Below are 23,089 nucleotides of genomic sequence, written 5' to 3' on the forward strand. Positions count from 1 at the left end.
AAAATTATACGATCTTTGCAAAACGGTGCTTTCTCCACTTTTTAACTCCAGCAGTAAAAATCCAATAACTTTACTATAGCAAACACTTTTTTATCGTTATTACCCTTTCGGATAAAAGGATAATGTAGGTAATAAATTATACTAAAAACTGTGCGAATGCTAAGTTCGTGTTTCCGTTTTTAACCGTTTTGAAGTTACAAAAAAAAGTTTGCAGCAATAATTTTATTGATTATGATGAGAACTAGTTAATTTTAATTCGATGCCTTTTGCTCCCAAATGTATAAGAATAAAAAATGATAAACAGACATTGCGAATTCAAATTTTTTTATGCACACTTCAATAAATATGAATTCTTAGGCCTCCTTGTGATCCGTTTACGGACCGTATTCGAATACTTTCCATCAAATATATATTTTCTGGCCTCGGTTTTCCGTCCTCTCTACCGAACGGATTTACGACATCGTTTCCGGCCATTTATGGCTCTTTTTCTGATACCGCATATTCGTATTTCCTCTATCACAATATCACTTTTTAACCGCGAATATATTCCTGGTTTCCAACAAACCTCGAAAATATTTGCCTGTTGTTTCGAGCAGTAATTTTCACGCATTTATTCATCTCAAAAAATTCTCTTCACTGAGACAAATTTCATTTGTTACGGTAACTAGAAAAATTTCGTAAAACAGGTATCGTTAAAAAACTGTTTTGAATATTGTTAGAATTACGAACAACGCGGCACGCTTAACCATTTTGCGCTATCGTCGATCCTTTTTTGGCAATTGCAAGGCAAAATCAGTTTATGAGGTTTAATCTACTTTTTTAGTTAAACAAGGCTTTAACGTCAATTCATCGTTGCACAAGCGTTAAGTTTTCGCAACAGTTGCAAGAATGTATAGCAAGAGCGATCGTAATGAGAAAGAATAACAACGGATACTAGACTTTCCGGTAACAGCTAGAAAACTAATTTTCATTTTCTAAATGGAACTATATTTTTCGATTGTGGTAAAAAATGAAAATATTTAAGGACTGAGCGGTAACCGGAACTAAAAATTTTTCTGAGTGTTGGATGAACGATCGTAACGAGTTAACTTTTATCTATTTATTCATTTATAATCTTTTTTAAATTGCAGGAAAGTATGTAGTTCGTTTACTTTTTCCTTGCAAGATAATTGAAACACCATCAAGGCTGTATAATTATTCATATTTCGTCAGAGTCAATGCGGAATATCAGTGGACTGAATTTTCTCTTCGTGGCAAATAAGAAAAGTCCATCGTCCCGTTTCGCTCTGAGTCTTTACTACTCTCTTCTCTGCAAGTGTTGCATTCGTTATGAATTAATAATTAAAGTGAAGATTGTCTGATACGAGAAATAAACGCTTGAATACGACGATGTTAAACATATAAGCGGGTTTGTTTTCTTTTTCTATTTTTGTATAAACATATTTTTATAATTTGCGTAGGGTCGAAACGGAATTTCGAAAAATATTCTAATTTCCGATCAGCTTTCAGAAAACTTTAATGTCCAAAGAAATCAACTTGTTCTACGAATTTGCCATCGATTTAAATATAATACAATCGATCGGTAAAATTTTATGCGATGGAATAGATTACGAGAGTTTGGCTTCGCGTTTCCAACTGAATTTCGGATAGAAACAAACTTTTTCTCATGCCAAAAGCGAGTTTGAAAGAACGAAGCTACTCAACGATCGTGAGTGTATATAAAGTGCTTTAAAAAATTCACCCCATTTTTGGGCCAAAACTTTTCGGTGTGTAAAACTCAGTCGTGGGGATTTATTTGTAGAAGTTTTTTCCATGGTCAGTAATTTTGAGAGGATATTCGTTCAATATTCCATATTCGCAAGAACCGGCGACGAATGTTTCTCATCGTGAATCTTTCATACAATTTATATGCAGAAAGTTTCTTCCGCGTAACCTGAATCTTTAATCCATTTCGAAAGAAATTTAGTCGTTTATCATTCATTCGCCTACTTATTAGATACCTGTCATTTAATTCTATACTTCAAAATCAAAATTTTTGAATTTGCTAAATCGTGAAATTGAAAATACAAAACGATGCAAATGACGTAAAAGTAAACACTTTGATTTCCACACTTTCAGAGTTACGTTTTGTGCAAATATATATTTTGTTTTTTTTTTTTTCGTTTTTTCTTTGTTTCGCATCGAAATTCTCAACACATACAAGGCAGGTATCATAAATATAATATGGATGTCTGAATTAGGTATAAAGTGAACACTGCAGAAATAGGAAACGGCGTGCTTACCGCAGCTTTTGCTAATTCAACTGCAAGCCTTGGATTAAGGATGTTATCCTCGGTAAGCTTCTTTGCTCGGAAATGCAGGAAGTATTAATAATTGAATAGACTTCGTGTGGTGCCTTAGAATTTATCCTTGAATATTCTTTCACCGTGTTGTAAGGTGAATTATGTATCAGAAATCAAGTTCCGCAAAGATTTTTAATACTTTATCATTGTAACGTTATTTTTTAAAACTATTATTATTGATAATATGTGGTCGATTTCATAAATAGAAGTACGAAATCATTAAATATCACGAACTAAACTGTCTTGCATTAAAATCTTTATAAAAGATTTTTTTTCTCTTTTGAAACTTTGACATCGTTGTATATACAACTCAATGAGGCTGCAACGATGCGTTGACTATGATCAATGAATTGCAATTGAATTAACTACGGAAAAACTGAAAATGAAAAATCTGTCGCAGTGAGTTTGTAGAAAATAGTCTTTCGAATGAAATTAATAATCGTACAGCGAAGTCGAGCAATTTGATTGATTCACAACAATTTCCAAGCGATTTGAATAATGTGTAACAAGTGATGAACGTCTAAGTAGTTTCTCTTTACGAATCTATAATAGTTCTCAATTTTTGTTTGCCTATTTTCAAAGAGATCTTCGTAGCTTGTGTAAAGAATCTGAACAATTTTAACATAATTAATCAATATACTCAGTTCGACTATCCGGTAATTGTTTAAGAAAAAATGATTCATTTTTGCCTACCTGCATCTTTTTTTTGGGCTTTCAAAAACATTCACTTCCAACACGCATCCACATATTTTGGACCAAGATTCATAAAGTCTGAAAGTCTGTTTTCAAATTAATCAACGTTATCATGAAAAAGTTGATCATCCTCGTGACTTAAGTTCTCTCGCAGGGTTAAATTACCGTCTTCGAATTGCCAACACGAGGCAGTTTGTAATTTGATACTTCAAATTGGCGGGTATTCGGTACGAGAAGCCGCGCTGCCGCGACAAACGCGGGACGAACTTCTTCGATAGTCGAGAATCTTGGAAAACCGATCCGGCTAATCCGGAGCTAAATCGACCCGATCGTCTTCGCGAATGGCTTCATTATCGCAATATTTTACACCCGTTTATACTCCCCTAATTACTCGTAGACACGTATAATGTGGTGTACCAAAGAAAAAAAAAAAAAAATACCGATTGGAATTTCATTTTATTTTCTAATTCCGACAAACTGAGTTCAGCTCAGTCCTTGACTATTTTCATTTTTTACCACAATCCAAAAATATAGTTCTAGGTAGAAAATGAAAATTAGTTTCACAGCTGTTGCCAGAAATTCTAGCATCCGTTACTATTCTTTCTCATTACGGTCACTGCTGCTGTATTTTCTTGCAACCGTTGCGAAAATTTAACGCTTGTGCAAGAATAAATTGACGTTAAAGCCTTGTTTGACTAAAAAAGTAGAGTAAACCTCACAAACTGATTTTGGGTTGCAATAACCAAAAAAGGATCGACGATAGCGCAAAATGGTTAGGCGTACCTCGTTTTTTTGTAATCCCAACAATATTCAAACAGTTTCTCTTAACGATACCTGTTTTACGGAATTTTTCTAGTTACTGTAACAAATGAAATTTTTCTCACTGTATCTAAAACTTTGAATAATCTATACTATCGGGTATATCGATTACATGTACATATATTATTAATTGAAATTATTATCGTTTCATTTCAGGAAAGTAAAAAACTTTGAAAATTCGATTTTCTACATAAAAACCTCTGTACTTCTATCATTTTTTTTTTTTTTTTTGACGACAGAGGGATGGGGAAACTTCATTTATTGTACAATGGTGAGAATTGCTTTGTGAAATTGAAAAAAAAAAATTTCAGATTGATTTACGTTACGGGTATTTCGAATCGTTATCACGAACGAATTTTAAATGATTGAATGATCGATTGACGATGATATGTGTAATTGATCACGCTTTGAACTCTCTCGATTCCGTCCGTTGTTTAAAAATTCACAAGGTTGAGGAGAGAATTGATCCGGTGGTTTTGGCTGCTGAGGCGAAAAAGAAGTCTCGAGCGAATTAAAATTCACTCCCGTATTTCCGGCACCATTTGGTATTTGACGTAGCGGTGATCCTTTTTACGGTAGTCAATTTACATCAATTGAACTCGGGAATAACCCAATCCTAATCCGATCAACGCTGAAAGATGAATAGAAAGCCCTCGTGCAATAATAATAATAATAATAATAATAATAACAACAACGATGATAATAATACAAATAATAATCCTTCGGAACAGAATTATTCATCTTCCGAAGATAAGGATTCGTTCCTCAATCTGCTGCAGAGTGAAAAATTTTTTGCGAAAAAGTCAAGTGAAAACAGGAATTGAGGCTAGTTTGAGGACCAATTTGTCGTCGGGTAGCCGCACTTGAGGAACTTCATTCTTAGCTTGCATCACTTGAATTACCTTCTTGCCGTAATGCAGCCCGGATTTTTCCATCTTTTTTCATCACGTTTCTTTCACTTCCTTATTAGGTCGAGAATGTGAAATTTTTCCACGACGTATAAACAAGCGGAGTAAATATTACATGGACAAAAAGGTGTAATTTTCTGGTGCGGAATAGCATTTGCGAAATTCCGTGCTCGTTCTAATTTGTTATGAAAATTATATTGCTAAAGAATACTGTCGAAATACGTGTGAACTTTTTTTTTTTTTTTTTTTATTGGTTTTATTTTATACGCGGTTTTAATAATTATCACGTGAAATTTATCAGAGGAAAGGATTGATTACGCAGTCATGAAATATATCGGAAATTATCGCGCACGAAATTTATCACCGATCAAATTTCGGAAACGAATCGGTCATAAAATTAGATAGCGATGACCGTTTCGTGACTCGTCACGATAAATCACGATTAACGATCGATTAAATGGGTTTTCAGAATCTCCGCAGATTCGCGAACGGACAATTCCACTAAAAGGAACCCTCATCTTTCATATCGCGCGTTTATCTTTATCGCCATTTTCCTGTCGCGTTCGCCTTTTTTTCACACGGGTTCATTTTCATCGCGGCAAAGCAATGTTGGCGATGAAAAAAACGTCGAAAAACTTGCTAAGAAATAAATACGGTATGTTACACTTGTTCCAATTTAGTTTCACTTTTACTGTGTGCAAAAAAAAAAAAAAAAAAAAAAAAACCAACAACTGTAAAGGGCAGTAAATAATTTTTGTTGAATTTCTCAGTCTTCTTTCTTTTCTTTCTGATAATTTTAATGTAAATTCGCCGAATAAAAACGCGGCATTCATAACGCCCGTTAATTCTTTAGCACCGCGAGTGTATGAAATAATTTCGTAAGACCGGTAAAATTCACTTGAATTCGATTAAAGCGATTTGTTACTTCGTGAAAAGAGAAAAAAAAGAAAAAGAACAAAAGCGAAATTGTTTCTTACGATGAGGAAAAAAAATACAGAAATAATTCTTCTCGTCGTTGCGCGCGACTTTCATTTCGAAGCTCACATGTTTTAAAATCCTCTACAAGAGTGCATCAACGGTAGATTAAATGCCTACAGCTTTCTGGAGTTGAAAACTCAAAGGGCAAAACTACGAAACGTCGAAAAGGGGGTTCCGACGAAATATCCTCCAAATCCTACCCTCGATGTACGTTTTAAGCCATCAACCCAAACGCATATTGCGCATACGTCGGCTGTTGCTCGATACGTGAAATAGGCTGACGATGCTTTTTCACTTTGTCTTTAACTTTTTTTTTTACGGAGATATAAGCGCAGAATGAAATGAGGCAGAATAGTCGGCAGGTATCGAAAAAATAAACCATCATATATTTGACCTATTTTGTGTAAAGTCATCGGGATTACGTGAAAATCTGTCAAATATCAGTCGATTTCGGCACGTGAAATTACGTGAAAAGTCGGAAATTTGTATGGGAAAATTCTCGATAGAACTTGTAAATCGGTGATGAAACAGAAGCTCGCTAAAAAAAAAAAAAAACATTTGTCCAAATGTTTCTAAATCGGGATATTTCAATTTGTTGTTGGAAAAAAAAAAAAACAAAAAACAAACAAACAAACAAAGTAACAATCAAACTATTGAACAAACAAGCAACCAAATTATTACGATCTGCATATATTCTTTGTTCTAGATGCATTTTTCCGCAAGGTAATCAATTTTTCGCATATCATTTTTAATGTCGTTTTCTTTTTGTCTTCTTCTTGCTGCATTACTTTCCTACGTCTCACAGTGATGTGTGGCTGATTGTAACAAGTCAACAGATAGGATAAATTCACAGGATACGGCATATGATGAATCGAATTTGTTCGATTTTGTAATAAAGAAAAGAAAAAAAAAAAAAAAAAAACAAGATTTACGCGAAATTTCCGAATGATTCGAGACCTATAAATCGAACTGTGGCCCACGGGAAATCAGTCTTGAAAGTTGATGGCTGGCGATGAGGAGAAAGAGGAAAGGGTGAAGGAGGAAAACGGAGGAGTTCGGCCGGAGTGTTGAACGAGAAATCCTTGGTCCATGAACGAGATTGAATCTCGAGAAGTAATTGAATTGAGACGATGAAAAAACAATTAGCATTTATACGTATTCGGGACTCGCATAAATATCCCGTCAAATTTGCCGAATCAAAAAGGTAACGAGAAAAAATTGCTTCTTTGCGCGAAAAAATTTTATACGCGTATAAATAGGATGAATAAATTTTTTCTTAAATAAAAATAGTTCACACTTCTATATGTATACATACAAATATATATATGTATTTTTTTTTCAACTATCTACAAACACTCAACCAATTAAGACCGCATACTATACATAATAAAATAATCAATGAAATTGCAAAAAATTGCTTGTGAGATTTAGAATTATTTTCGTTTTTTTTAGACGTAGAAGAAAAATTGCAAAGTCATTTTATACACGCTGACATTATGAACGCGAAATAAATTGAGAAATATTTGTTTTTCGAACGTGGAAGCCACTTTGCCTGTACGTAATATGCAAATAAGCCAACGATACTTATTAAAGCCTTACTTTTTTTGATGTTCTATTATTAATTCTACTTTGTTTATTTCTGATTGATTTTTTTTTTTTTTTTTTTTTATTCATAACGACACGACGTCATGATTCTACGAAAATATATTGAACATGTAGATGAAAGTTTCCTAGCCTCGTCGATGAGAAACTCGAATCTTGTTTTTGAACTTGCTTGATCCTTCACTTTTCTTTATTTCTTTTTACTTGTGTCATACGGACGTACTCTGTTACTTTTCATACTACAAAGCGTCGTTAGGCTAGAAGTGGAAAGAAGAGAATAAAACAATGGAATTAAAGAACAAAGACTCACATTTGAGACAGTATAATGACTTGCCTTCAATAAATCAAGAAAAAATACGTACGCGGCCACGGTTTTTTTCAGTTTTCTTTTCTCAAAAAAAAAAAAAAAAAAAAAACAAATCAACGATCGCATCAGAATTTCTGATGAAATTTCCTTACACCACCGATGTATACGCCATAAAGTGTGTGTACACCTTTTCCGTTCTCGAGGAGTGAACGAGATTTTTTTCAATGAAAATTTATAACGCTCGCAATACATGGCAAAATAATTTTTGGACACGGAAGAAACAGATCGATGGAGCGTACATAATTAATTGTGATTTTTTTTTTTTTTTTTATTTTCATCTTTCCACCGACCGATGCCAGTCTTCCGATATTTTTCACCGTCCTCGATTGATTTTCCATCCAAATACTTATTAACTCTCCGGCAGGAAAAGAATTTTCTTGAAAAAACCATTTAATTTTTGAAAACTCGACGCACAAATCCGAATATCACGTTATCCGATTACGAATGAGAAAAAAAAAAATAAAAAAAAATAAAAACTCTGAATATTTAAACCTCAGGGAACACTTTTGCACAAACAAACCAAAAGCGCCAGAACTTTCGAGTCAGCCCGAGTTCAAACGACCCGTGGTGTCGGTCTAATAAAAGTCCTGAAAATTACAGCGTCGTTCCGTCTCGAAAGGAAGAGAAGCGAAATCTTCCTTCTCTCGCGATGTTCTCGTCTCTTGTTTTCTCGTCTTTCACCAAGGGCCTCTTAAGATCTTACCTTATTCTCCGCCAGGTCACGAACCCGGGAAATGCGCCGACTTGTGCAGCAGCGGTACCGGAACCTTGATCCTTGAAATTTGACTCGATGATCCTGCTTCGGACGTGAATGTCAATTATTTTTTGGGTTTAACACGTCGTCCACATCTGCCACTGTCATTAAAATAGGTAGAATCGTACTGCGGAAACTTTGAGAAATTTCTTAGGTGAAAAATTCCTTGTTAAATTTTAATTTGAATAATAAAAATGTTGGTAATAATAATGAGAAGGATAATGATAATTTTTAGATAATAATATAATTTCAACCGACCGACTGCAGAGGCATAATTAAATCAACATCCGCATAATCGTAAAACGACTGTGTGAAATTAATTGATTTCAAACGAAATGGCGAGGAAATGATAAATTTGATATAAACTAGGCAAGTGGAAAAGAAAAGGTGTGAAATTACCGGGAGAACAATTATAGCAAGAATGTAAATCTAATTCACTGTTGAGCCTTTTTATAATCGACATATTTAACGACCAATATTTTAACGATAGTTTGTTAAAAACTTCGAAGGGGCCATTTTATCAAATTATTCAAACTGAACGTAATTAGTCAATTAAACCTGTAATAGGTGAAACTAAGGTATTTTATAAACTTTGTAAAACTAGTTAAACCTACGACTAACACTATCTTCAGAGTGATCTATGCATATACTATAATACACAAAGATATATAAATGTTATAAAAAAATTTCGACCGATCCGTCGTTACGACACGTACAAATTACATTGAATTAAACCTACAAAAACAAGGCTGCTCTCTGCTTTTAAATCTAAACGCTATATTGTACGAGTGATTGTTGCGAATTGCTAAATCGGTTAAGTAATTATTTTTCTAAACGGACGAAAAAAGAACCAAAACAAAAAAAATAAATAAAAACACAAGATACTTTATCTCACAACATCTCTAATACGTCTACTGCAAGTTTTACAAAGTGAACAAATTATCCATACACATCTATAAGCAGGTATTTAATGTCCAGAGTTCAGAAAGAAACAGACTTCATATAATACCTACCTATCTACATGTTGCACGAAATGTGTTTCCAGTGTAAGTTGGTGTTAATTATAACATTTTTAAATATCTTCTTCTTCTTTTTCGTTTTATTTCTCTTGTTTCTCTTCTTCGCTCGCATATCGCATGCACCCGTTTTTAAAGCATGTTGCACGTCTCGTTCGAATATCTCTAATTCGGTCGTATAACTTGGATCAGTTATTTTATTCCACTGAGCAATTGAATGTAACGATTGATTTCCAAGTATCAAAGTGAAGACGTTAACGCCTAATCGGGTAAATTAACTGTACGATTACGTGAAACTGTCGCGTCCTCGATATTCCTGATTAAATTTTTATCCGTACCCCGCAAGGTTTTCGTTCACGTTTAAATTATTGACAAATCTAACGATGTTTCACATATCGTTTATAACGCTGAACCATTGGCCTGTCCATGCAAAGTAAAAGAGACTGATGACGTGTAGGGCTCGGATAAACATGTATTGAAAAACTAAAAAATTGGAAAATAGAAACTGCATTTTATGGCTCCAAACGTCATAATTTATATAGAAAACCAGACAACGAATGAAAATGATTTAAATAAAAAATATGAATTCACTTATTAATCCGGGTCCCAATGATGAGAAATTCTCTCTTTGAAAGAACTTCTTATACTTTCAGCTTAGGAAACTCACTTGTTCAATTGCCCTTCGTCATCAGCAGCGACGTGCAATATCTTTCGGTGATAGCATCCTTGAGCGTAAAAACATTACGAGTGATTTAAACCGAGGTGGAAAATCAGGTTCCTCCTAAATAATAGGAAATAGACTTTTCGACATTCCCGACCGTGCTTTGATTCGCCGGTTGAAGCGGGATGAAGCTGACAATGAGCAGAGGAGCGTTGCACGGGCGGGACAAAACACTCTTCGTAGCGTCAAAGTCTCGGTGAATGGGGCGGAGAAGAGAGTGCGGAAAGCAGGCATAATCAATTACTCGTGGGGAAATTCAGGGGGGGGGGGGGGGAGAGGGAATCCGTGATCGAGAAGAAGTTGCTCCGCATTGTGTGCATACCTAACCCTGTTACAGTACCGTTACGTACGAAAACGCCACGTCAGGAAGGACCGCAGCCTCTCTCTTATGTAACCCTCTTGGAACAAAGCTTGGGCCGAGTGCCTTACTCGCGAGAAAACCACTTGAAACCAACCCCCGAACCGCTCTTAACCTCCGCGGTGATTCCGCGTCTGCAGACACATGCAAGCCTCCACTTTTATTGCGGATACTCTCCGGGGATTGAGACATTTTCAGACCTTTTTCTCCGACCTCTTCCGCCATCGGATCAAGAACAACTGCGGAGTAGTAAATCAACAGACATCCGAAAAAAAACGACAATTTTTGGAGACAAAGCTACTCACTCGGAGCGATATGAGAGTTCTCATTTAGTTCAATCTGGCGCGCGGACTTTGATAGCTAGTGATCATCGTTCTACCATCAGATCCTTATTCGACGTGCGACTTTGTCAGTAGTGATCAATGCCGAGGAAAAGGCACAGGTTTGGTCTGACTAGGCTTGGGTCTTGACTTGCATCAGTCCAATCCTCGTGTAACGTCCTGCAACTTCTTCAGAAGACTGCGAGTACTATTATCGACATTGCATGCATGGAGTACGGTACGCGATTATTACGGTTTTCGAACGGTTTGTCGAATACGTCCAATGATGATCAAGTCACCATTGTTAGACAGACTCGCGGAGACTATTCGTGCTCGGAACGAAACCTAACAGCTTCGTTAGGGATTTAGCAATGTTGTCGCTGCAGATAATGGAGCACATCAGCGAAGGGTAAGCAACGTTAATGCCGCGGTCGAAAATCCCTCATCCATCCACTCGGTGCCAAATGTATACTCATATCAGCCACTCAGACGGTGGCTAGGCATGATAGCTTGGCATGTGGTGGAGGTGAAATTTCATCCGGTATTAATGCTGCAAACCGTACGACTGGAAGAGTTTGTTCGACGAATGGATTCACATGTTTATGTAAGGTAGAGTTCACATTTTATGACAGTTTTGTCAAGTCACATTGAGTAGCGGAAGACCATCGTCCAGATCGATTATAAAACGTTATATCACAAGCTCAACATTTGGTTGCCTTTTGTGATGAAAGGTTAATTGATCGATGGTTCTTATCAATCATTTACGTCTCGGGGACTATGATGCATTTAAATTTGGTGAGAAATTTAGTACATCGTTCATTGCTTCCGGAGCTGCATCTGCAGTACTAGACTAATTCTTGTGAAGTATGTAACAATGACTCCGAATCAATTTATTCCACTTGTTCATACGCATTGACATCTAGTTGAGCATAGGTTCGAACAGCGAGGAAAGTGTTCGTACAATTTCGACTTTTTTCTTCATCTTTTCCTCGTCTCCTCGGGTCACATCTAAGGAGTCCTTTCACAGGATAAACACAGCTAAGCCGAGACACTCGCTCCGCCATATTTTCACCATTTCCTTTTCTGTACCCGCGTTATTCAAACCCCTGATATCACCGAGTGTTTGCTTCCTCGTTGAGGGAGGACACTTAACCCTGAGGCATAACTCATTCCGATTTCGTGTATATGTATAAGGGTGAGATAAATGCAAACGATGGAAACATTTTCGCAACGAGTTCAATTGCCGAGCTTAACCAGATCCGGGTGGTTAGCAAAATCGTTCCGAAAGGACTCGCGACCCGCAATCGAGTTTTACGACCCCCTCTGAATAAATCACTCGCGCACTCGCGTAGCTTATACATATGTCACGCCTTGAAATTCTTTCCCATTTCCCATTTCCCGTTATACGTACCAACGTGCGTGTAACCTCCTTTCAAAACTGACGGTATTGTCTACAACATAAAAGGCGAACAACCACGCGTAAGTACAATATCCTATGTAGGAAGTATTCCGAGTTAAAACTGTTCCAAACTCTTGAGATATAATTTTACGCTTTATGACTTCATGCTTTGCGCTTTATTCTACCTTGAATTATGCAACGTCCTTTTCCCCTCGGAGTTAACCCAAGTTTAATTAACCAATTAAATGAAAACCACCCGTTGTTACCCGGGGCGGGGAGTTGAGTTACCTTCGCTGTTAACCATGTTTAACTTTATGGACAACCGAAAATATATAATTATGTACTCGTATAACCTTCGTCCAACTACCACACCCATCAAACCTTGAAGACAATCAAAAAACGAGTGTATCGGAACACCTTTGGGACCTTTTTACGTCTCTCTTTCGCTCCCACTCTCGTGACTTACGGCTTTACTCGAGCTGCCGTATCTCTGCACGGCTCATTTCCCATGCAGCTTTAACCACTGATAATAAAGTCCAAGATCCCTTTGTTGAAAGCACATTGCATCATGGCTCGGAAATGTGGACTTCCGGTCAAGATTTGTTTGCGGAAAATGAAATAGGGGAAGATACGTGATACCTCGTGCGTCTGATCAAATTTTGCTTGAAATTCATCCGTTTCATAGAACTTCCAAAAAAAATCTTCTTCAATTCGTATTCCTCAATCGATCAATTTTCATCCTTTCAGGTTAGTTTCGTATATGACATCTTCGAAAGAACTTTCCTAAAACTTACATAAAATTGATCGAGTTTATCGGTAGTACTTAATTGAATACTGGTACGAGAGAAGAAAAGTGCACGGACGCATTATGGCACATACAACTTATACCATACTCGGTAAACAGGAATTTGTTTAGGATTAGCAAGTGTTTCCTTGTTATACAATGATCACTGGAGCCTGCAGATACGAGAAAATAAGATTGGTATGAGTAACTTTGAAGTACAACCGTAAAAATATACTCAATGTGTTATTTAGTATGTACGCAAGTTTAAAAACTCCCCGACAAGTACATCAATTTAACAACGCTGAGCGAAATAATTCATCTTGAAAGTTTCTCAACTCGCTCTTTCATCGCCTCTTGTAACTTGTGGATGGTTTGAACGCGTTTCAGTACTCGGGGAATCTCATCAATTATCATTATTGTTCTTGTTGTTGTTATTTTTATCGCATCGATCAAACCTACTCGATACGTTTCATTTCGTCGAAGTGAAAATTTCATATTCTAACAACAAATAACTTCCCATTGCCTTTTACTTGAAATATTCACACTGGATTTGTAAAATTCCTTGTTTGAATGCCTTATTCTCTGGATCTTGGCAAGTTAATTTAGCCAGGTTATAAATCTCGGTTGAATGTCCAGCCTGAGCCGATACGATGGACAATGGAGTTCCTCCCTTAGATTAAAATCGATTCCATGGTTACAGCCCACCGACAGATTGAAATGAGAATTATATCCGAAGCTGAGCTCGTCCACAGTCGGGTTTTTATACCGAGATTGAATTACCCTTCGAAGAAGTTGCTTGTGTATAATTATAACCATGAAAGGACGTAACAATTTTCACGTAAAATCGGTACCTCGTAAATTTTTTTCATACCAATGATGAATAAAATATCTGTAAATACAAGTCACAAAGCGATGCTTTGAACGATGAAATTTCCTCGCTTTTTTTGTTAAAGATTAATTAATACCAGAATTTTAGTCGAAATATTAAAACTGTACGTTCGAAAAAGCATCGCGTCTCGGGTCAAACGCTGTATAACATTTCAGGAGTTTAGGTACGTTATTTGCTTCTGAAACAGTGTGTAGTCAGGTCACCGTTTAAATAAGTAAAAACTCTCATTACGAGCTCGTCGGTACACTTACCTAACATTTTCATGTCAAATTAGCTGTCAAGTGTTTGCATCGCAAAGAGTAGGTACAAAGCTTTAACGGTGTTCGGAATATTTGATCTCGTTTTTTCAACGAGCCCCAAGTCGAGGAACAAAAGTGCATTTAAACCCCGTCGGAGGAAGCAGGCGCCTTTTTTCAACGGCTTATCGCTAGCAAGGATCGATGCGATTCGACTTTGTCCTGCAAACCTGTTCTAATCACAACCCGGAGAGAATCCCTGCAGCTCTTTTTCAATCTGTAGAAAAGCTTGGGGCGAATTGGTATGAACGAAAGTTTAATCGTATCGAAAAAGCTCGGAGAAAGACTCGTCACTGATGCAAATCGGCGAAATGAAATAAAGTACGATTTTGGGGCGGGGCTGGAGTTCCAGATTTGAAAAGTTCCGAAAACGCCAAATTTCGAATGATTTGGTGGCGGAACTGGAAGTTGAGAAATAAAACATTTACGAAACAACAAAGTTTCGAATGGTTGAAAACCCGATGGGTCAAAGTTCCGAAATGCAAGATTCCGAAAATTCAAGTTACGATAAAGCAAAGTTTCGATAGAATAAAATTCCAAAAATTAAAATATACTCGTACAGCGTAATTTTCTCGACGTGTCGTCGTATAAAATCAGAAAGACTGTAAATTAGAATTACCAGGATTCGAAAATCGAAAACAAAGAAAGATCAAAGTGGTGAAATTTCACCAAGCCAGAAATTCCCGTAGCCGAAAGTCTTCGATCATTCGGAATTTCGATGTTTCGGATTTTTGAGTGTCCTCATTTTCACACTTTCGGAACTTTGACTCGTCGGATTTACGCCCTTTCGACATTTTTTGCTTTCGAAAGTTTGAACGTCGGGTTTCGGTTCATTCGAAATTTTGTTGTTTCTCCAAAGTTTCATTTCTTTACGTCAAGTTTCGCCAGAAAAGAATTCGGATTTCGGTGCTTTCGACACTTTTCAACCCCACACCGTATAAATCAAAAACACATAACCGCGCAGTTGCAGCTAGTTGATTTTTTTCTTCAGAGCCGAAAAGCTCTAAGCGACGTTCAGGGAGCTCTTCCAACGAGGAATTCCACACTTTTCACCAACGACTCGAGAAGGGCCGAACGAAATGTTCCGCGGCATCTTTTCAGTCGAGCAAGATAGTTTAACGAAGGCATTTTCCCAGAGGCTGGCTCGTTCGCCATCGTGTTCCATGCGGACCGTGGAGAATAGGGTCTTTGTATCCCCGCATCATGGACACAAATTGCCTCCGTATATCTCGCTGCGGTAAACCCTTTTCCGTTAGAACCACGAGGGGTTTTACCCCCCCCTCACTTCTCTCCAGGTATATCAATGGGGGTCGAACGGCTCTTCGTCCGGCCTCGTGCCAAAGTCGATTCTGCCTGATGGAAAGATTAACCCCCATAGCTCCGGGTCTCTCACGATTTCTCCCCCCCCCCCCCCCCCCCATTCCGAAGATAAAAACGCGCGGTGGCCGAACATCGTCGAACGGATCGAGCGAAGCGATCTACGTTTGAGGATCGATCAGCTGAATTAATCGAAAGCTTGGAAGCTGGGGGAAAGAAATGGACGTTATTCGAAACAACAATTGTGAACACAAGTTGAACAACGTTCATTTCTTGTATGCGATTGAAACCAAGCTGAGGAAATTCGAACAAGATGCAAGCTAATATGTGTCACTGATTTGAAAGAAATTTTCAAAAATTCGAACGAGAAAAACTATGAAAATCTCATGTTTTTTTTTTTTTTTATCAGATTCCGATATTGAGGTATGAAAATTGTAAAATAAGACACCGCGAAACTTTCGAGGGTGAAGTTAAAGGAAGGGACTGATTTTTACTCGACGAAAACCGAATGTTGCAGAAAAATACGAGGAACGAGCGAACGTACGATGAAGGAAAAAAATTATTATATGATGAAAAATTTATCTTGATTGCGTTGTAAAAATTCTGAAACACACCATCATCGGTCCCTTTGATCGCGCGCGTTTTAGCCGTGAAATATTCTTTCTACTCACTCATATTATCAACTCAAAGCAAAGCCGGGAATCCTCGTGTTGTGATAACCGCGCCCGTATTACTCTTCGTTTGATTGTCAACGACGAATGAAACGGACGGAAGAGTAGCGCTGGTGTAAAGTTGACGAAAATTTATAAACTCGTGGCTGGGCATCGGTAGATCTGATTTTTTTCTCTTCGGACCGCGCGAGCCACCACATACATAATTCTTATTCATGTGAGATTAATCGGGCACTTTTAGTCAAGAGTGAAACAGTCCTGAATATTCTCTCTGTAGAAAATACTAACAATAATAAGCAAAAGAAGAAAAAGAAGGGGGACGTAAATAGAGAAGGAGACACAAAGCATTCACTGAATTCGAATCAGAGAGCAGAAAGAAATCTTTCGATAATTGTTATCGTGGGGTGAGGATGAAGCTCCGAAAGCTCCTGATTCCAAATTATTTCGTGGCGAGACTTGGGGTAAAGAAATCAAACTTTGGAGAAACGACAAAGTTTCGAATCGTCGGAAATCCGACGGCTAAAAATGCCGAAATGCAAGATTCCGAAAATTCAAGTTCCGATAGAGCGAAATTCCGAAAAATAAAGTTTCAATGGAGCAAAATTCCGAAAGTTAAAATCTACTCACACAGCATAGTTTACTCAACTAATGGGTGTAAAAAATTAGAAAACCCGAAAATCCGAATAACCAGAATTACGAACGTAAAAATATAAAAAATTCAAAACAAAAAAAGATCAAACTGGTGAAATTCCACCAAGTAAAAAATTCACGTAACTGAAAATCTTCGATCATTCGGAATTTCGACGTTTCGGATTTTTAGATTTTCTCATTTTCGCACTTTCGGAATTGCGATCGTCGGGTTTCGTTTTCCTTCTTTTAAGTTTCACGACCAAAAAATTCGGAGCTTTTAAAATTCGGAATTTCAACCCCGTCCCTTATCCGCGTCCAATCGCTTCACCGCGTATCTCTTGAATCGCCACAGTGTAATTCCACCCGATTGAACACCCTGTCACACGTCTCTTCAACCCGCAGCACCGTTGTTATTCAGTTTTGCCTTTCCCCCCGCAGGTTAAGACTGCGATGATTAGCGTCACTCTCTGCTAGTGGAGGTTCAAAATTCCAGAGGCAGTCTTGAGGACGCGAGGCCTCGGCGAAGGGAGAAATTAGATCAATCCCGAGCCTGGGGTGAAAATCGGGTTCGATGGTTGGTACATACATACATACATATATAAATACATACATGGCCACCCCTAATGGTGACAATATTTGCATATTCCGATATAAAGTGCTCGGTGCATGAGTTACGTGTACATATGTATATTATACATATACATAAAATTCACCGTCGACTGAGTCGCTGACGTTGCAGAAGCCACGTCGATCTACCTGTGCATGTATAATGATACGACACATCGACGCCCGTTTGACATTATCAAAAAAAATATATAAGGGAGGATCTCACCCGCGGCGAGACTACAATATTCGGCTTAAACCACGAATTATGGGGTTGGAATAAAAGCTGCCTCGCTCCAAGCGCGACAAGATTTTCGCAACAGCACGCTAATTCGCTCGAGCTTCGTGTCGAGTAGCTCGCGAGACATTTTTTTTTTCTCTCTCACCCTCTCCCTTTTTTCTTCTTCAATTATGATACTTGAATTTACACCATGATTGTCGAAGTATTCATTCGTTTCATCTTCTTTCTTACAATTAGTCCGGCGAATATTTACTCTATATATTTGAGCTTCAAATATTACTATACCTAGTGGGTATAATTAAGTCTGGAGTATTGATATAGGTACATATTTTGACGATAACCTGTATCCACATCGGTTGTAAAGTTATTTTTTTACATTTTGCTGGAAAATTTGTGAGAAGTGTTTTAAAACGCGTTTAATTTATCGTAAAATAGAAGGGAAACAAATAATCTCGACCTCAGGAAACTTGGAAGTTTTGAAGCAAAATGAGGGTAAAAATTTATTTTTATTCTTGCGTATTCCTTGGATAAATTCAATACGCTTTACTTTGAAACCGGAAACGGTAAAAGTTTGAAAAACTTTGCCGCGGATTCTTTTAGAATACATGATTTTTCCTCTGAATTTCATTTACACAGACACAGCAGGGACACATGGACTTTTAAACTATTTGAAAACGATTACGTGACTGAAGAAACGGCCTCGAAAGTTTAAGAAGTTTTCACCGCGAAGCCGCCACACTGAGCGTTAGGAGATAAATATTTCTTAAAACGTGATTTTTTCATTCAATGAAATGATTTTGTTCTATTATGAGTGGTAAAACTTTACTACACTTGACTCGAGGTTATTTTCGACATATTTGTTATTCAACAAAAATAATATATCCGAATTGACAACAGATTTATGGATTTCATAAACAAAAACACTTTCATCCGTATCCATTTCCGGAAATTATTTCTTCCTCGTTAAAAGTAACGAACAGTATCTTTGAGTAAAAAATTCAGAAACTATCAATGTTAAATATTTGTTCAATAGGTAATATGAAAAATACCATTGCAGTGCGTTCGATAAATATCAAAATTCGGTTCCAATTACTGCGGTACATAACATCAAGAGTTATAAATTATTAGAAAAGACGGGGAGAAGAAAACAATTTAAAAAAAAATAGACATTTTCATTCCAACCACTTGAAATTTAATTCATTTCTGACAAATTTGCTAGTAATCAAACTCAGTAGAAATAGTCTGTCTGATTACAATAATCAACATTCAATAATACACCAGAGTAAATATATTTTTTCAAATATTTACGACGAGAATTGAAACCACTAATTTTTAACGTGATTTTAAATAATATCTGGACACATATGGAACATAACCGATTGAAACACAGTTAAAACCACTTGTTTCATCGAGCCTTATCAGAAGTTGAAATCAGAAGCAAATCGAAAAAGTCTAGAGTTCGACTGACGTGTCACCGAAAAAAAAAAAAAAAAAATTACAGAAGAAATTTAAACTAAGAATAAAAAGATCGAGTGATAAGAACACCAGATTCTTGTAATAAACTAAGCAGACGTCAGAACGTCGATAGTCGGGCGCCGTCACTTCCGTTTTACCCTTGCCTATCCAGAGTGCGGTTTCCAAAGTTACCAATAATAAATGCCGGTACATGTCTGCAGCTATCCAACCCTCTGAATGATGAAAGTCGTTTGCCGAGGGTGTGAAGAATGTACCGCTCTGTCTGAGAGGCTGCACGAACGAGCTAGGCAAAGGAGAGCAAAGCGGAGGAGCGAGCAACGGCGAGAGGATCCCAGGTACAGCTGGGTACATACAGTCTCGATCGTTCGTCAGTCCGACTGACAGCGAAGCTCGCACTACCAACCCGCGATTTGTCTTGCCCAGAGGCTCTCCGGAGGGCCACTGACTCCGGTCAACTCGCAATAAAACTCCATCTCCCTCGAATATAGTAAAAACAGGAAGTCGGAGAGGTGAGAGGAGATGAACAGCAGCTAGAGCCTCTCGCAAGGAAGGTATCCCAGGTCGATCTGTCGGATTGCATTTCTTTTGTAATATGTTACGGTGGAGTAAAACGTAAGCGACACGTATTTTTTTTTTTTTTTTTTTTTTTTTTGACTGCCATTAAGTACTTTAAACGGATAAAAACGCCCACCAAAGTGAGGCAGGTCAAACGGTTATTTGAATTCTTTTGTTCTTTTTTAATTGAGAAAATTACAGTTTTCATTTCTCGTTAGGAGAAAACTTTTTCAGTTAGATTGGTTGAAAAATATTATCTTCTTGTAGGTGGAAATGCCAAACCGTCCCTTGACATGCCTTGCTTTGTAGAGTTGTTTCACACCCTTGAAGCGCTTAATGGCAGGTAAAAATAATATGTGTCGTTTAGTTTTTAGTCTACTGTAACATATTGCGAAAGAAATAAAATCGGAGAGGTCGACCTGAGATACTTTTCTTATCAGAGGCTCAGCGGAACACGAATGGGACAGAACGTTTCCGGATGTCTTCTCGTATTAAGGGACCAATGTCTCCAACCGTTAGAAAGTATGATAATGAAACATCTTTCCATGCGATAACACATCTCTTCAACTGTCGTCGGGAAATCATATCACTTAATTGGTTCGAGCATGCGTTTACACTTTCTGACGTGTCAAATTTTGCTGTAAGTGAAAAAGTACACCAGGTAAAGCTACAAAGATACAGATTTCGAGAAAGAAGTCGCAGGTCATGAACACCTGCATGAAGTGCAATACTTGTTCCTGAAGAACAATGATACCCAAGTCGAAGACAAGACCAAGGGTACACATTGCGAGAAAAAAGTCGCAGGTCATAAATTTTATACCTGTATGAAGTGCAACATTTGTTCCCGAAGACCAATTGTCGTTGGAGTGTTTCAAAGGATCGGTGCCGGCTTCATCTCATATCCTGAATTTCCGCGGCAGACCTTGTCATCAGCGGACATCGCGTGCTCTGGTTTCAGGGTGTCTATGTTCATGGACAAGGCATCGATTAACTAGCAGGCTGACTGGTGACAATTGGGGCTTGGTGGTACTGTGGTATTATGCAGCCTTAATTAAATAGGACATCCAGCCACTGCACCAAATACGGTCCCCAGACACTCGTGTTGGTACGAATGTACCTCGGTACGTACTTGTGATCTGTGAAAGCCAATGAGCCCGATGGATAGTGGGTCTTGATTCCAGTGAATAGAACCACGGTCGTCTTGTGAAAATCCGACGATAATCTGCGAGGTCAGACGAAAATCGTCCGAGAATTTTTATACCAGTTGATATTTAATTAGGTGGAAACTTCGTTAGGAGACGATCCCAGGGTCTTTTCGCCTTTCTCTTCTCTCCCCCATGCTTGATTTTGTTTCACTTTCTTTGTTTTCGAATCCACTTATATCCTTGACAAATTTAGTTTTCTCCCCAAGTCATATGACAATGCTAATTTTAAGTTGGTCAATCGAGTTAACTCTGTAAGATTTTTTTCAACTCACGATTCCAATCCAAGGGATGGATTTCGACGGTGGCTTATAGGTCGGAAAATACAAGTCTAAAATACAAGTTAAAAAACGTGGCAGAATGATGGTACAATTTTCAGTATCAATGAAACGTCGGACCAACATAATTAGGGTGATATTTACTTCGATTGTTACGTTGATTGTTCAGTAATTAATGAATTTACGAAAAGCGTGGAAGAGGAATAAAATCATTTCTCATATACCCTTTTTCCAATGCATCACGATTTACGTTCGGGATCCATCAACTTTTCGACGGTGGATGGGACGTGGAGTACAGAAGAGTACCTATATCAACATTCAATCCATCCGTTTCACACCCCGGGGTATCCAGTTCCTTGACATCTATCAAAATGCCGTTGTATATATACATGTGTAGGGGTGTATTTCAAACAGGGAGGAAACCAACGTAGGTTAGGAAGCCTATATTTGCCGAGTAGTGCCGGTTTCAGCCCTATTTCAAAGAGCAATGTAACAAATGGATTCCGTCCCTTTTCCCTCCTTAATGCGTCGTGATAAAATTTCCCATATATTTGTACAGGGCATGTAAGAGTCAACCGAAAGAGAATCCTTCCACCATCCCTGGAGGAGATCTCAGGAGACGATTTAGTCTCCAGATCGTCCCTCCGCGACTCCCGTCATTTCCTTCAAATTGACCGACGACTTACGATTTACGGAATTATTTCTTTACCCATCAATGAAATCATTAGGTACCATAAATTTAAGCGCTCCACAAGACGATCTGCGGAACTAAAACTCAACCAAATCATTGGAACGGACCTGTTGGAGTGGAAGTCTTATTTAATCAATACCGTACAAGGTACGAGCATGGTTGCGTAGGTTCTCTCTGATGTGAAGAACTTGCGAGTCTGATTGTACGGAGATTTTGCCGGGATTTTATTGAAATTGGGCAAAAGCCAAAGGGATTCAATTACCGACGAGCATGCGAGCGGTACTCGAGTAAAAGGCTGTTGGATTGGGGAGCCAGCTACCCGTCAACTCCTTTCTGCCCATGGTGAGTTTTCGTGTCTACGCAATCATGCGACAAGTCACACTTGACCCAAATGCGAAAAACGGTCTTCGACGTAAGTTCGTTGGAAGAATTTTCACGGGAATGATGTGGATTTTACGGAAGTGGAGACGAAGGGTGGAAGGTGACCCCTTTGATCCGAAACAGCATCAGATTTTCACAGCCGTGAACTTCTCCGGTCTTGGTACACGGGGTTCATACATTCATTTACACATAGAGAATGACCTCCAGGTCACCGTTGGAACTTCCAGTTTCGTTATTCCTTTGTTACCAATTACCGTCCACCTGCCGGGCATCTGACGGTACCTTGGATGGGTTGTTTTATGGTTATGTTCCACTTCAAAAGGTGCAAGATATAACGAATAAAATCGATACTCCATGGATAGAAATTAAACTGGCAGTGCAGCTGATGCCACATATTCACTGATCATTAATATTAAAACGTAACGTATCACTGCAGCCATGAGGAAATAGCAAATTGACATTCGATAAGGCGAAGATCGTGTTTCATGGTATCGAACATTCAACAACATTGTACACCGAACGTAACTCGGAAACATTGACAACGATAGAGAAAATTAGGACAGAGCTGTTTCATCGACTTTGGCTTAACGGTCAGAAGCGACCAACAAATAAGTCCTCTTCGCCTCGCGTCTTTGCAGGCGACAAATTCCTAACAAGACACACACACGTAAGGTATTGGATCGGAGTTGTCGCTTTGTTACCGGTGAATTTTCCCCTCTACGGCCGTTGACAATCAATCTCCGGTCCGATGCAGTAATTACTTCCCAATTAACCCGAGCTCAATACCATCGAGCTCAA

The 23,089-nt window shown here is 38.1% G+C and overlaps 1 protein-coding gene across 11 annotated transcripts in view; it reads left to right on the top strand.

Annotated features, from left to right (window-relative positions):
* LOC107219769 (potassium channel subfamily T member 2) overlaps nt 1–23,089 on the top strand; it is a 170,721-nt gene that overhangs the window by 61,274 nt on the left and 86,358 nt on the right. The window contains exons 1-2 of one of the 11 annotated variants that reach the window (XM_046732158.1): nt 6,886–6,944; nt 8,699–9,426. The exons of the other annotated variants lie outside the window; for them this stretch is intronic. The gene's annotated coding sequence lies outside the window, so the exon portion shown is untranslated. Of the gene's footprint in view, nt 1–6,885; nt 6,945–8,698; nt 9,427–23,089 lie in introns of those variants that run through there. 11 annotated transcript variants of the gene reach the window in all.

Source organism: Neodiprion lecontei, chromosome 2 (assembly GCF_021901455.1).
Source record: "Neodiprion lecontei isolate iyNeoLeco1 chromosome 2, iyNeoLeco1.1, whole genome shotgun sequence".
NCBI lineage: Eukaryota > Metazoa > Arthropoda > Insecta > Hymenoptera > Diprionidae > Neodiprion > Neodiprion lecontei.